Source organism: Pteropus alecto, unplaced genomic scaffold, assembly GCF_000325575.1.
Source record: "Pteropus alecto unplaced genomic scaffold, ASM32557v1 scaffold61, whole genome shotgun sequence".
Lineage (NCBI taxonomy): Eukaryota > Metazoa > Chordata > Mammalia > Chiroptera > Pteropodidae > Pteropus > Pteropus alecto.
The window spans coordinates 13942627-13957226 of NW_006434835.1; the positions used below are offsets into that span (position 1 = coordinate 13942627).

General features: G+C 37.0%; 1 pseudogene; it reads left to right on the plus strand.

The window, feature by feature from the left end:
- The first annotated feature begins 6298 nt into the window (after positions 1–6298).
- On the plus strand, positions 6299–6416 carry LOC112478599 (annotated as a pseudogene).
- The last annotated feature ends 8184 nt before the right edge of the window (positions 6417–14600 follow it).

Here is a 14600-nt window from a genome sequence, read left to right on the forward strand (position 1 = left end):
GGAGGTAGATTTGCCAGCATTTCTTAATCCCCAAATCTCACCAAGACCTAGGTGTCCTTGCGAGAAAAAAATCTGAAGAATGTGGGCCAGGGTAGTGGGAGTAGGAATTCAGAGAACTTGGCTGAGGCGTTTTGATGAGTGAACCATACACTTGCTAAATAAATAACTGCAGTGATATCTTTAGAAACGTCAGTCCTAGAGGAAAGGATGGAGACCGTCTGGAAGATTTCAATTGTGAGGGGCTGAAATTATAACTTGTTATAAAAACCAAGCAATAGTTTTGTCAGCTCCTTCCTTGTCTACTCTATTTCTTTAATCAAAGGAAACGTGTTCTCTGGGTCTGTGTACTTTAGACTTAACTCTGGGGTGGTAAAAAAAATTCTATTTTACCATAAAAGATGCATATCCACTATATTAGGAGTCCATGTAATTAACCATGGGGACTCTTTCTTGTTGGAATCAAGATACTATCATCAGACCTGGCATAGATGGTGAGAAAGTTCATTATGATAGCCACAAACAGGAGATGGATCACAGTGTGCATGCATAAGTGTGTGTGTGTGTGTGTGTGTGTGTGAGAGAGAGAGAGAGAGAGAGAGAGAAAGAGAGAGAGAGAGAGAGAGAATTTTTTAAAAACTCATAGCCAAAATAAGAAGTCAGGAAAAATATTGGCAGTCCATGTGACACAAGATTAATATCTTCATTAAAGAGCCCATGTAATTCAATAGGAAATGTTAAGTGATTCCAACTGTTAAATAGGTCATAAGCAGACCCTACAAAGAGAAAATATTGCTAAAAAACATTCAACAAAAAAGTTCAACACTGGTAGTTATTAAACACTAAAGCTTGAAGTAACGAGGTAACATCTTTACCTACTAAATTAGCTTACCAAACCTAAAAATAAAGGGTGGAAGGGACTTCAAGTACTAATTAGGATTGAGGAAACTCTTGAGTAGTACCAAGGGCTTTGTAAATTGAAATGACCCTTTTAGAAAGCAATGTGGCGGGTACCATGGATCAAGAGCCTAAAGCGTACCTGATCCAGGAAATCCACTTCAGGGCAACCATAAGGAAATAATACAAACCATGGGTAAGTCATAGAAGAACAACTAGCTCCTACTTATTGACACTCACTATATGTCAGACACTATGCTAAGTAAAGCACTCAAAGCATGGAATCCTCCGAATTCCATGAGACAAGCACTAAAGACATGCAACAGTGCAAAAAACATTGCAAGAGAAAAAAAGCAAGATTCATATTTGTATATGATTGTGCTTATACAAGATATATAAAGATATATAAAGATATGTAAAGTATGTATATAAAAATGACAGGTTCACAGTCATAAAACTACTATTAACTGTACTGATGGAACTGTGTATAGGTTAATCTTTCTTCCCTCTTATCCAAAGTATACATAAAATGATGACATTACTTTTATAATAAATATATATACACACACACACATATATATATATATTGATGGGGAATGAGAGATAGAAAGTAATCTTTCCTCTATAGTCTGAGAAATTCTTGAAGGTCAATTTCTACTCTGAGCACCATAAGCCGTGGAGAAGTTAGAAAGGGTTCAGAATAAAGAAAGAATTACACATAAGAAAATGATTGCAAGTAATAACCAAAAAAATTTTTTTAACCTAAAGGGTAAGGGTGAATGGATTATATCTTTTAGCGCATGAGAATTTGCATGAAAAAGGATGAACATCAAAAATCTGTGTTCTTGGAAGGTCAAGTGAGATGAAAAGAACAATAATGAAGGAGAAAAAAATTCTAGTTCAACATAAGGATACATGTGTTAGTGCTAAAACTCTGGAATGAATTACCAAGATCCTTGTGAAGGTCTTCTCTAATTAAACCTCAATAATACATTCATATAACATAATCGCACACATTATCTCATTTTATCCTCTCTATTGCCCTAAAAGGCATAAGGCATTGTCTTCACTCTTTAACAGGAAACGATCTCTGAAAAGTTAAGTCACTTGTGCCGTAATAGCTATGCCATGCCCCAGTGTCCTCCATACATTATTGCATTTAATCCTTTTAACAATTCTGCAGAGGGTGGTTATCCCCACTGCACAGGTGAGGCCACAGATTAAGCAGAGACTTAGTCTAAGGCACATCAGTATTCAGATCCAGCTCAGTGAGACTCCAGAAGGACTTTGCTAATATCACATGGCCTCTCCAAGCCTGTCTGGGGCTGCGTAGCTCTTATGACTCCAAGACTAAGGCTCCTTCCTTCTCCCCAACCTATCTCAGAAATCTATAATAAAGAGAAATCAGTAAACATGATAAACATTCAGCTCTGTGTTAGATGCAATCCTCTAGAGAAGCCATTCTTTAAATCCCTGCTAAGAGTCTTAGCAACACACTGGCTTCCCGCAGCTGAAGACTTGGCATTACACAGGTAGCTTGGGTTTGGGGAATGAGAGTCCGCTAATGTCAGACCTTCCGTTGCTGCCTCATCTGAAATGCCTCTTATGAGCCTTCGCCATGCAATGAACTCTTAAGGAGGGTCTAAAATTCTTGCCGACCACAACCCCAGCCTGGGAGAGTAAAGTGGACAGCAGCACTGACACCGGCTGCGCCTTCCTCAGCCCCAAAGAGAACATCGTGACCTTGGCACCTAAGGCGGTAGAAGGTTGAAGTGTTTCCCCACCTGGGTCAAGTTGCTGACTAAAATGAGGACCCAACTCCAAGAAGTCGGCCTTTTCCACATGATGGCAAAAACAAGATAACCCTAAAATCTGTGTTCTCTTTCCCAAACATATATTCCATGTGGTCCACTGCCCTCTCTGTAACACTTGGCAGGTCACATGGGTGTCTTTCCTCCTGAAAGGTGAGGACAGACTTGGAGTGGATCATACTGGGTAAATAAGACTATATTCTCTGCAGGCAACCGCCATGTCCTCTTATCGTCCCCCATAGAGCACTTCACCCTGTTAAGTAGCAACTTAGTCTAAGGCACATCAGTATTCAACTTAGATTACCCAAGCTCTACTGGCAGCATGAAAAATGTTTCAGTTATGAAAATATAAATGCGTGGCCACAACTTTGTGCCCTGCTTTAGCCATCCCTGTTGTCTAGAGATGACTAAAGAAGCAATCATTTTTGTTACGGGATTTTTATTTACTGTGCATACAGAATTCCTTCATCCTCGGTGAAGCTAGCCTCTGCTCGAGTGCAAATTTGTGCATCAGGGGATCCATTATAGCCCTGTCTTCTTAAGGTTTTGGCCCTGGTGACTTTGCATCCCTGTAAGTAAACATCTGTCCTTGAGGCTCTTCAGCTCCCCCTCTGCATTCTCTAAGTACCTTTCTATCTTAAGCCTTTATCACTTCTCACCTTAGTTGTTGCGATAGCCTCTATTGTATGGCTATTTTTTAAATAACAGCTTATTTGACATATAATTCACATATGATCAAATTTACCATTTTAAAGTATACGATTCAGCAGGTTTTAGTATATTCATAGAATTGAGCAGCCATCACCACTATCGAACTGTAAAACATTTTCATCATCTCAAAAAGAAAGACATATCGAAGTCTATAGCCACGCCAACCCTGAATGTGACTGATCCCATCTCAGAAGCTAAGCAGGGTCGGGCCTGGTTAGTACTTGGATGAGAGACCATCTAGGAAGACCAGGTGCTGTAGGCGAAAAAAGTTCTTAGCAGTCACTCTCCATTTCCCCTGCCCCCAGCACATGGCAAACATTAGTCTACTTTCTGTCTTTATAGATTTGCCTATTATGGATGTTTCATGTAAATGGAATCATACATTATATGGTCTTTTCCCTGCTTTTGCTTAGCGTAGTGTTCTCAAGGTTGATACTGTAGCAGGTATCACTACTTCATTCCTTTTAATAGTTGAATAATATTCCATTGAACAGATACACTACATGGATATATATAAAAATAGATACATTTTGAATATCCATTCATCAATCGATGGACATTGGGTTGCTTTCACATTTTAACTGTTATGAATAATGCTGCTATAAATGTTTGTATACAAGGTCTTCAGATTAAATAAATTTGAGAAATACTGGGTTTAACAGTATAAGATTAAACAGGTTTCTTTACTATAGGACTTGCTGTGTCAAAAACAGACCAACATTCGTTCTAATTTTACTGAAGTGGATGTGCGAAGCAGCGTTTTTCCAAACTTATTTGGCGACAAATTGTGTCCCCCCTCCAACTCTGTCCAAATCTAGCAAACTTTTCCTCTCTTCGAAATTAGGATACAAACTCAGTCATGTGGGATCCTAGGGTCAGTACAATGTGCCTTCATCTTTGAAAGAGACATAACATTAAAATAAAGGTAATATTGTGAAAGATTCAGAAACAAATTCTAATTTAGAATTCCCAAAATATTTCTTAAGAAAAACTGATACATTTTATACAGTAGAAGAAATAAATATTCTTTAAAGTCAACAAAATTTTTTTCTGAACACAAAATATCTCACCACGATTTTCTAAAAAGACTTTTAGCATCTCTAACTTATACCATAATATAAAAAACTTGAAAAAACTGAAATAATCACACAATAACTGCTCCACACGATTAAAACCCCAAACCCATATATCCAATGATAATTGCAAAAGCGAGACCTGACATTTTCTAAAAAGACTCAGTTAGGCATTTTGTACTTTGTTAACTTTGAACAACATGACAATCTTTTCAACAAGTCAGTTGCAGCAGAGAACAGAGAAATCAATCGCTGTCCCATCCGTACGTAAAACTCAAAACCTTTCACATTCGTTCCAGTATTCTCATTAAAATGTCATAGCAAAACATTAAAATGTTCTATTTAATATTTGTGTTAATAGTGAGACAATGTTTACATTCCAGCTATAAGATCTTAACTATGTCGAGGGGGGGTGGTAAGCTTTTTGATAATTTTTTGCTTTTTTGTTTTTGTAGCTCTATATTTAAGTTCAAGCAATGTGGAAATGAGTGTAAAGAAACATTCCAAGGATTTTGTGAAACTGATTTTTTACAGTGCGACAGGCAATTACTCCATTCTTCGCTACAAACTTCATTTGGAGCAATCTTATTAAAGAAATTTCTTTATTAAACTGTGGTAAATGACAGAGCTGACAGCTTACTGGTGTTTCCTTTAAATATGTGAAGTAATTTGCAACTTCCTACCACAAATAATCTTTATTTCAGGAAAATATTAAGCATAATGTTACTTGTGGATTGTCACATTTCTTTAAAAAAACACACACACATTGTTTGCAAAGTCTTGTTAAAATACTTTGCACTCATTAAAATGCCAAAATAGAAAATTTGTAATTAATTTCCAACACTTTCTTAAGGAATATTAAGCTATAAGGAAAGTAACTATACACAATGTTTAGAAATAATGTGCTCATATCAAAATTAATTTTGCCTTGTCGCCACAATGAGGATGTTAGAAAAGCTCTGTGCTCTATGTACATAGCTATAAACACGTGACTCGGGCTAACGATGTGTTTTTTAGGAATATTTGTTCCAAAGTTTCTTAAGCCTGTGGTTTTTACTTGTGGCTCCTAAGCTCCTATGACAATATATAGTTTTAGAGTAAAACTGCTTACTGATTTACCATTTGTTGAGAAACTAGAAATTCCGAAGCATTTAATAACCTTCATAAGGATCAAATACATTAAACTGCAGCTGACATGGAAACTTTTTAGTTTTTAATCTGTATCTGTTTTACCTAAAAAAAAATCTTACCGCTACGCCCTGACACATCTCCAGCAGGCACATCCGCACGCCACCCCCTCACTGGATTTGCTCTTTACACCCGGTCCCTAGGGCCTTCCCACGGCCTCCCACTTAGCTGCCCATCCCTGCTTCACTTCCCTTCACACCTGGGAATGGAATTCCTCTCCCAAAAGCTATCTCAACCACCTGTGACAACATGGTCCTTCAATAAGACCAACAAGGCACACCTACAATCCTAACTGTAATCCTAAACCAACTATCAGCCTCCTCTGAGGCTTCATGGGCGGTGACACCTGCAACGGTCACACGTTCACAAAGGCTGGCAGCCCCGCTGTTCATGGTCCCCACCCTCGCCTGTGCCTCACCTTACCCTCATCTGCTCCTGACCTGAAAGCTCCTTGTCTACATCCATCACTGAATATTCTAAACCTTCGCTTCTCCCCTTTAAATTTCCCATCCAGAAGCCCTCTGAGCAGAAGAGCACATCTTTTCATCAAAGTAACTGAGGTGGAGGATGTTGGAAGTGGCAGTACAGTTTCTTTAACCTCCCTGAATTGCCCACTAGATGGTCTACCGCTATGCCACCCTGAACTGCTCGATCTCTTCTGATTTTGGAAGCTAAGCAGTGTTGGGCTTGGTTAGTACTTGGATGGGAGACCACCTAGGAAGACCAGGTGCTGTAGGCTGTGGTGACAGAAAAAAATCTAACTATGGGAGGTGAACACACAATGTAAATATATATATATGCCTTACTGTTAAAGTGTACAGCTGAAATTTATTAGACTTTGTTAGCCAATGTCATCATTAAAAAAAAAAAAAGAAAGAAAAATAAAGAAATAAAACAAAACCAAATAACAAGGAGTCTCCAGAACTCCGAATCTCAAACCAGGAACACCTGTGAGGCTGTGTGGCCCACGTGTGAGGAAGAAGGTAGAGGAGTCACGGGTTCAGGGGTGGGAGCCCAGGTGAGACAAGCCCCTGACACGGAGAGGAGACTCGCACACCAGTTCTCAGGTGAGTGCAAGGGTCTGTGGTAAGTATGAGTCTCGTGAATTCCCAAAACGAATCAGCCAACCCCGCCCCCTTCTTCCCGCCTTTCAGGCCTAAGACAAAACTACTAGGGACAGAATTTAAATTGAACCACATGGGGACAAAAGAGAAAGCCAGATAAAAGTCAGGGAGAGGGACAAAGTCAGGAGATTTTGGAAAAGCAAGCAGGCGTACATTGAAACACTTCACAAAAATAACAGAAGAGAGAGCTCTAGAGCCATGAAATTCAGGCTTCCTTCTACAAGCAAGAAAAGTCATTTCATATAAAACTGAGCAGCAGAAGGATTGAGGGAAAATGCCATAAAAATATATTACACAAAAAAAACTTAAAAAGAAGGCTACCCCTACAGGCAATAATAGCCCTCCAGAAGACGTGCCTACAAAATACATGAAAATCATAACCTAGCATTTCAAAACAAGCAAAAGGACACAAAACAATAATAGGAGAATGAAAGAACAATATAATCCAAAATTCAGAAAACTCACAAAGCATGTGAAATAACTCAGGAAAGAAATAGAAAGAAATTATTTTAGAAATGTACACTAAACTAGAAAGAACATAAAAGTTAATTAAAAACAGATAATGCCTTAAGATAAATAGAAGGGGAAAAAAGCAGGACATTTTTTAAAAGTAACAAAAAAAAATGAAGAAAGTTCTTGTTCTGGTTAAGATTAAGTATACTCCATCCCCTCTCTCCCACTGATTACAACTAAAAGTCCTGGACAAAAGACATAAAGTAATTATCTAAGAGTTCGAAAAATAAATAAAGCAGGTGAGCCAGGTAGGAAACTCAAAACTCAAAGAATGACCCTGATTTGCCTTTTATCTCCTATATCACCCAGCTTACACCCTAAGGCAGCTAGAATCCTAGAAGAAAAACTCTAGACTCTCTAGACCCAAACCGAGGTGGCCCCGGGAATGAATACACCTCCTCGTGGCAGCACTGAGCGTGATAACTGGCATATCCCTAAAGATTCTTTTCTCTCTTTTTGAGCCAGAACACCAGGACTGGGGGATCTTGGGAGCTTGAGTGTTTATAGAAAGATCAGAAAGAGCATGGAGCCGGAGGAAAAGGTCCTTTAAATTATGGTCGGAAATCCTGAGTCACACAACTGTGGAAATGACTGGGATCAACAGAGCAAAGGCGTTGAGAGCCAAACTATGATGCCGACCACCCTCACGCCTGCCAGACTGGCTCCCGCATGGTGCACACTGGGGCTGAATTAGTTTCCTATTGCTGCTGTAAAAAATTGCTGGTTTAGGACAACGCAAATGTCTTATCTTATGGTTCTGGAGGTCCGAAGCCAAAATGGGTCTTACGAGCTATAATCAAGGTGTCAACAGGTCTGTGTTCCTTCTGGGGTTGTAGGGAAGAATCCGGTTCCTTGGCTTTTCCAGCTTCCAGAGGCTGCCTGCACCCTTGGCTCACGGCCCCTTTCCCCATTCAAAGCAAATCACTCCAACCTCTGCTTTCAACACATCTCCTTGTCCTGACTTTGATCGCCCTGCCTCCCTCTTATAAGTATCCTTGTCATTACACTGGGCCCACAAAGGCAATCCAGGTTTAGCTCTCCATCTAATAGTCTTTAATTATACCTGCAAGTCCCCTTTACCAACAGATACATTAAAATGGAATACTAAAACATATTTAAATAATTCAAGACTCCAGGAAATGGGAAATAGAGTAACAAAAAACAAAAGAGACAAACAGGAACTATATAACAAAATGGTAGCATTAAATTCAAACACATCAACAATTACCGTAAATGTAGACCACTTCACACCCATTAGGGTAACTGTTATCAAAAAAAAAGGAGAGAAAGAATCTTAAAAGCAGCAAGAGAAAGGTAGCTAGTTATTTACGAGGGTACCCCCATAAGAATGTCTGCTGATTTTTCAACAGAAACTTTCAGGCCAGAAGGGACTGGCAAGAATTATTCAAAGTTATGAAAAACAAGAATCTACAACCACAAAGACTCTACCCAGCAAGGCTTCCGATTTGAATGAATGGATTTTCTAAAATGTCGTATCTACTTACAATAGAATGGTATTCAGCCTCAAAAAGGGAGGAAATTCTGACATTCGCTACAACCGGGATGAACCTCGAGGACATTATGCTAAGTGAAATAAGCCAGTTATAAAAAGGACAAATGCCGTATGATTGTACTTCTGTGAGCTACCTGGAGTAGTCAGACTCATAGAGCCAGAAAACAGAATGGTGATTGCCAAGGGTGGGGAAAGAGGGAACAGGTGGTTATAAGTACAGAATTTCTGTCTTGTACGATAAAGCATTCTGGAGATGGATGGTGGTGATGGTTGTGAATGTACACTTAAAAATGGTTAAGATGGTAAATGTTATGTGTATTTTACCATAATTTAAAAAAAATTACATTAAATATAAATAATCTAAATATCCCAATTAAAAAACAGAAATTGATCATTAGATTTTTTAAAATAAAAAGATCTATGTTTCTTTCTAAAAGCTCACTTAAAATATAATAAGAAAAATTAAAAGATAGAGACACTGTCAAGAGAATGAAGACAAGCTACCCATTGAGAGAAAACATTTACAAAACAAGTATCTGAGAAAAGATAGGTATCTAAAGTATACAAAGAACTCTTCGAACTCAATAAGAAAACAAACGATCCAATTAAAAAAGACAAAAGACTTAAACATCTCATCAGATATAGATGGCAAATAAGCATATAAAAAGATGCTCAACATCATATGTCAGGAGGGAATGACAAATTAAAACAACAGTGAGATACCACTATACACCTATTAGAAAGGCCAAAACCCAAAACACCGACGCCATCAAATTCTGGTGAGAATGTAGAATAATAGGAACCCTTACTTGTTGCTGGTATAAATGCAAAATGGTAAAGCCATTTTGTAAGATTGTTTGGCAGTTTCTTAAAAAACGAAACATAATCTTTCCATATAATCCAGTAATCTGATACTTGATATTTACCCAATGAGCTGCATATTTATATATTCACGCAAAAACCTGCACACAAAGATTTATAGCTGCTTTATTCATAATTGCCAAAACCTGGAAGCAACAAAGATGTCCTTTAATATACGAATGGATAACAGACCCTGGCATATCCATACAATGTAATTGTAATGAGTGTTTAAAAAGAAATGAGCTGTAAAGCCATAAAAAGACATAAAGGAACTTTATTAGGGGAAACTGGGGTGGGGGGTTGCGGTAGAAGGACGTAAGGGGTAGAATGGATCTCTGTACATCACCCTCAATTTGTCTGTAAACTTACAAAAACCTGTAAATAAAGGTCTATTATTTAAAAAAAAAAAAGTGCAAAGGAGTATCAAGAATAATTCCCTGTAAGAAAAAAGATGGAAAATAAGAAAATACACATGTAACTGTTCTTGTTTTAGCAAAAGAAACACCAGACAAAAAGATACCAGAGAGACTGGTTACCTTCCACGGTGGATGGAGACCACGACACTTTCCCAGGTCTCACTATTTTGCATAATTATGATTTTTGTAAATGTGTTAATGTTTTACATACTAAAACAAACAAACGAACAACACGGATGGGAAGGATCTTAAAATTGAACACAAAGAAACAAAAGAACTTAACTATAGTTTATTTCAAAGAATAACATAACCAGAATAAATGGTGGTAGAGAAGATTATCCCAAGTAAATTTTGAACACAGTACTTATACAATATGCCATCAGATTAAAAAGAAAAAGCACTATAAATAAAATTTGAACTCTATTTAGTAAGTTCATTTTTTTGAAACAGTAACAGTAGTTACTGTTCTGTAACTACTTTTTATGTAATTACAGATTTAGAAAATAAATAAATATATTCAGCCATAAACTTCCTTGTTTGAAAGGAAGTTACATACTGTATATGGAAAGATGAAAGGTTTGGGCAAAAGAAAGTGAACGATAGGGAAAGTCAGGCCAGGCAAATACTAAAAAAAAAAAAACAAAAACAAAAAAACTGAAGTAGCTATAATAAGAACAGAAAAACTAGACTCTGAACAAGGACAACTACCAGGGATAAAGAAAAATATTACATAATGATAAAAGGTTTTATTCATCAAGAAGACATAATCCTAAAAGTGTATATAACTAACAATAGAGCTTCAAGATACAGGAAGCAAAAACTGACAGCACTAAATGGAAAAAAAGATAAATCCAGTTATGCTTGGGGAGTTCAACCCTCCTCTCTTAGTAACTGACAAAAGGTACAAGTAGAAGATCTGAACAACATTATAGAATCCTCCACAGAATACACTTTTTTTTTCCAGGTTGACATAAAACATTAACTAGGATAGATCATATGCTAGGTAACAAAACAAACCGGAATAAAATTAAAAGCATTAAATCATAACACAGTATGTTCACTGGCCACAACAGAATTAAATCAGAAATCAATAATAAATCTGGGAAATCTTAAATATTTGAAAATTAAACAATACATATATAAATAATCCGGGGGTCAAAGAGGAAGTTTCAAGGTAAAGTAGAAAATATTTTGAAATAAAAAGGAAAATACGACATGTCAAAATGTGTAGGACACAGTGAGCTAAAGCAGTACTTACAAATTTTCAACATTAAATGTTTATAAAAGTCTCAAATAAATCACCTTTCAGTTTAAGAAACTAAGCACAAGTAGAAGGAAGGAAATAAATTTAAGAGAGAAATAAACAAAAAACAAACAAACAAAAAAAAAACAGGAAAAAATCCATGAAATCAAAAACTAGGTTTTTTTAAAAAGATGAATAAAAACAGACATGACTAAGAAAAAAAAAAAAGACAAGATACAAATTGCCCATATCAGTAATTAAAAAAAGGAATACCACTAAAGACACAACAGAGATTAAAAGCTGAGGAAGACTAGTTATGGTTGTGTCAAAAGGGCTCAGGGGCCAATGTGAACGGTTTCCCACAGGCCGAAGATGAGACCGTTTCGGCAGCAATAAGCACAATAATGGCAGTACACTGAAATACATCAAATATGTTTAAATCTGTGAATTCATAAAACCAAGGAAACTGATTCATCACTTTTAGATAGGGAGATCATTTATTTTTAAAATTGGTTAATAAAGGTAAAGAATCGAGCATTAATACCACCTTTCTTACATGACTTTCACTACTGAATAACCAGATAAAAGACAAGGCATAATAAATGAGTAGGAGTGATTTCATTAGAACTCACCATGTTGCAAACTCTAACGAATATATAAGATATCTAGGCATTGAGTAGCAATCACTGCTGACATCACAAGGATAACCAGGCGTCATGTGCCTCCTCACGGAAGAACACATTCTCACTTACGTAGTCTTCCCAAAATAAAAACCAGAATCTGATTAAGCCTCTAGCTCAGTGCGGTCCAACAGAAACAAAACACGAGCCATATATGTATTTAAGCTTTCTAGTGTCCACATTACAAAGACTAAAAAGAGCCAGGAGGAAATTATTTTTTAAATAGATTTAATTTAATCCAACATATTGAAGATATTATCACAAATCCATATAAAAATTGACATATTTCATATTTTATGTAATAAATCTTTAAAATAAGTGGGCATTTTATACTCATAGCAAATCTCAATTTGGACGAGGCACATTTCAAGTGCTCAACAGCCACATGTAGGTAGTGGCTACCATACTGGACAGCTCAGTTCTAGAGCCAAGTACCAATTTATGAGAAATACGGAGGACAAATAATAAACACGTTAACCTCCCCATAGGGATTCAAACAGCAAAATCCAGACTGGGAAATTTAAAAGATCAAAACCTGGTTTCTTCAACAAATTAATGGCAAGAGAGATTGAGGAGGAATCTATAAATTAAGAGATTGAAAAGACAAAGAATAAAAAAAGGCAGAAAAAATTTATCACCCGTGTTCAGTGTTTAGAACAGAACACGGGTGATAAAACTGCAAGAAAAGCAAAAAAAATCATTTCCATAAATGTTAAGATCGTAGTTACATTTGGGGAGAAGAAGAGGGTTTAAACCGGAATGAAGCACATGGAGAGTTTCTGGATCGGCTGGCAAAAGCGTTAGTTTCTTTGGATGGTAGTTACATCTTATAATCATTCATGATACAATTGCTTTAAGCAGTTTTACAATAAAGAGGTATAAATTCAGTAAGAAAATATTTAATGGAAAATGTTTGACATAATTATGTATTAATTTCTTAAATTTTACAATACCCCACCCCATCCTCCGAAGCTTTAGATATATTTATCTAAAAGTCTGCTGGATCTGGATGTCAAAATATCTAATACTGCATTCACTCCAGATTTGCTCCTCTCCTGTTCCTTCCCAGTTGACGGCTCCCACCTGCCTTATTACCCAGGCAGAAACCTAAGAGCAGTTCCACGTTCCTTCTTTAGTCTCACTCCCAAAATCCAATCCTTCAGTTGTAATGATTTTACCTCTACAGTTTTTAGAAACTGTCTCTTTCTCTCCATCCCTACCACAGCTTCCCTAGTTCAGGTCTATAGCCTCTCTCCCCTGGAATACAAAGAAGACATATAAAGTCCTTGTTAACTTCTAACACTACTTTTTTCTTTACTTTGATTTAGAATAAAGCAAACTAGAAATGCTCATAGTTTGCCTCGATTTCCATGCCTTCGTTATACTTTTCCTGCCTGGAGTGTTCTTCCCTAATTTTTTTACTACATGCCTTCATTTTCTGAGATGCAGTTAAGATATCATATCCACCAGAAAAATCTTTCAGGAATTCCTAGGTGAGTTAAGTTTCCTCCCTCTATCTATGCTTCTACAGCTCCTCGGCTAAACCGTTATCATTGACTTACCTAATTAAATTTTTTTTTTCTTTTCATATGTCTTCTCCTGAAGTTATTTCTAAGGACAGGGACTGTTTTCCTTATCTTTGTAACTCCAGTGCCTAACACATACTTGGCATGTGACCGTCAACATATCTTGTTGAAAGGAGTTATTTTCCTTTTTGTATATTCCTGTCCAATTAATATTTCTAAAATTCCATTCTCATCATGTCATGGTGTTGTTCAAAAATATTCAAGGATTGTCGCATAATAAAATAAAAATATCTTTAGCCCGGTCCTCCATAACAAGCCCCAAAACTATATATAATACAGCTTTATCTGCCACCATTCTTCCATATATATATATCATTGATGCTAAACTACTCACAGTCTTCCAAAGCATTACGACCCATAAAAATGATGGTCTTTTAAAGGCAATACTTACATAGCAACTCACTGGCAATTAATCCATAATGTTGGAATATTTTAAAAAACACCAAATAAACATTTTTGTAATGGACACCTGAACGGGATGGCCATACTCCTATCTTCTGTGTCTCCATCAGATAAACTGTAGGAGAATGGCCAAGATAACCTTTTGTTTAACTTATAAAAGATATCATATATATATAAGAAAAACATGAAACTATTTTCTGTTTTACTCACCTTTATTCTCCAGTCCAGCCTTCCTCCATCTTTCTTGGCTCACCAGGAAAGGATTAGCTAGGATAGGACTTCTTTCCCCAAAGCTACGTTCCTTCCGTTAATCAAAACACTAACCTGAAGAAGTCCCAGCCAGCCAGAGTTCCAGAAAGATAAAGACATTCCAGTAAGAACACCAGGGAGTCTTATGACTTTGGTGTGCGGCCTCTCGGACCTGCCACGTTAGCCATCAATGGTAAGACTATGAACCCAAATGATGCTACACCGACCAGTCATTTCTGTTTCTGAAGCAAGGGGTGCCGTCAGGAAAAGTTGGCATCAATAGAAGTCAAAGAAAAGAGGAAGCCTGGCCCCATTGCCTCTAAGCACTCTGAAAAT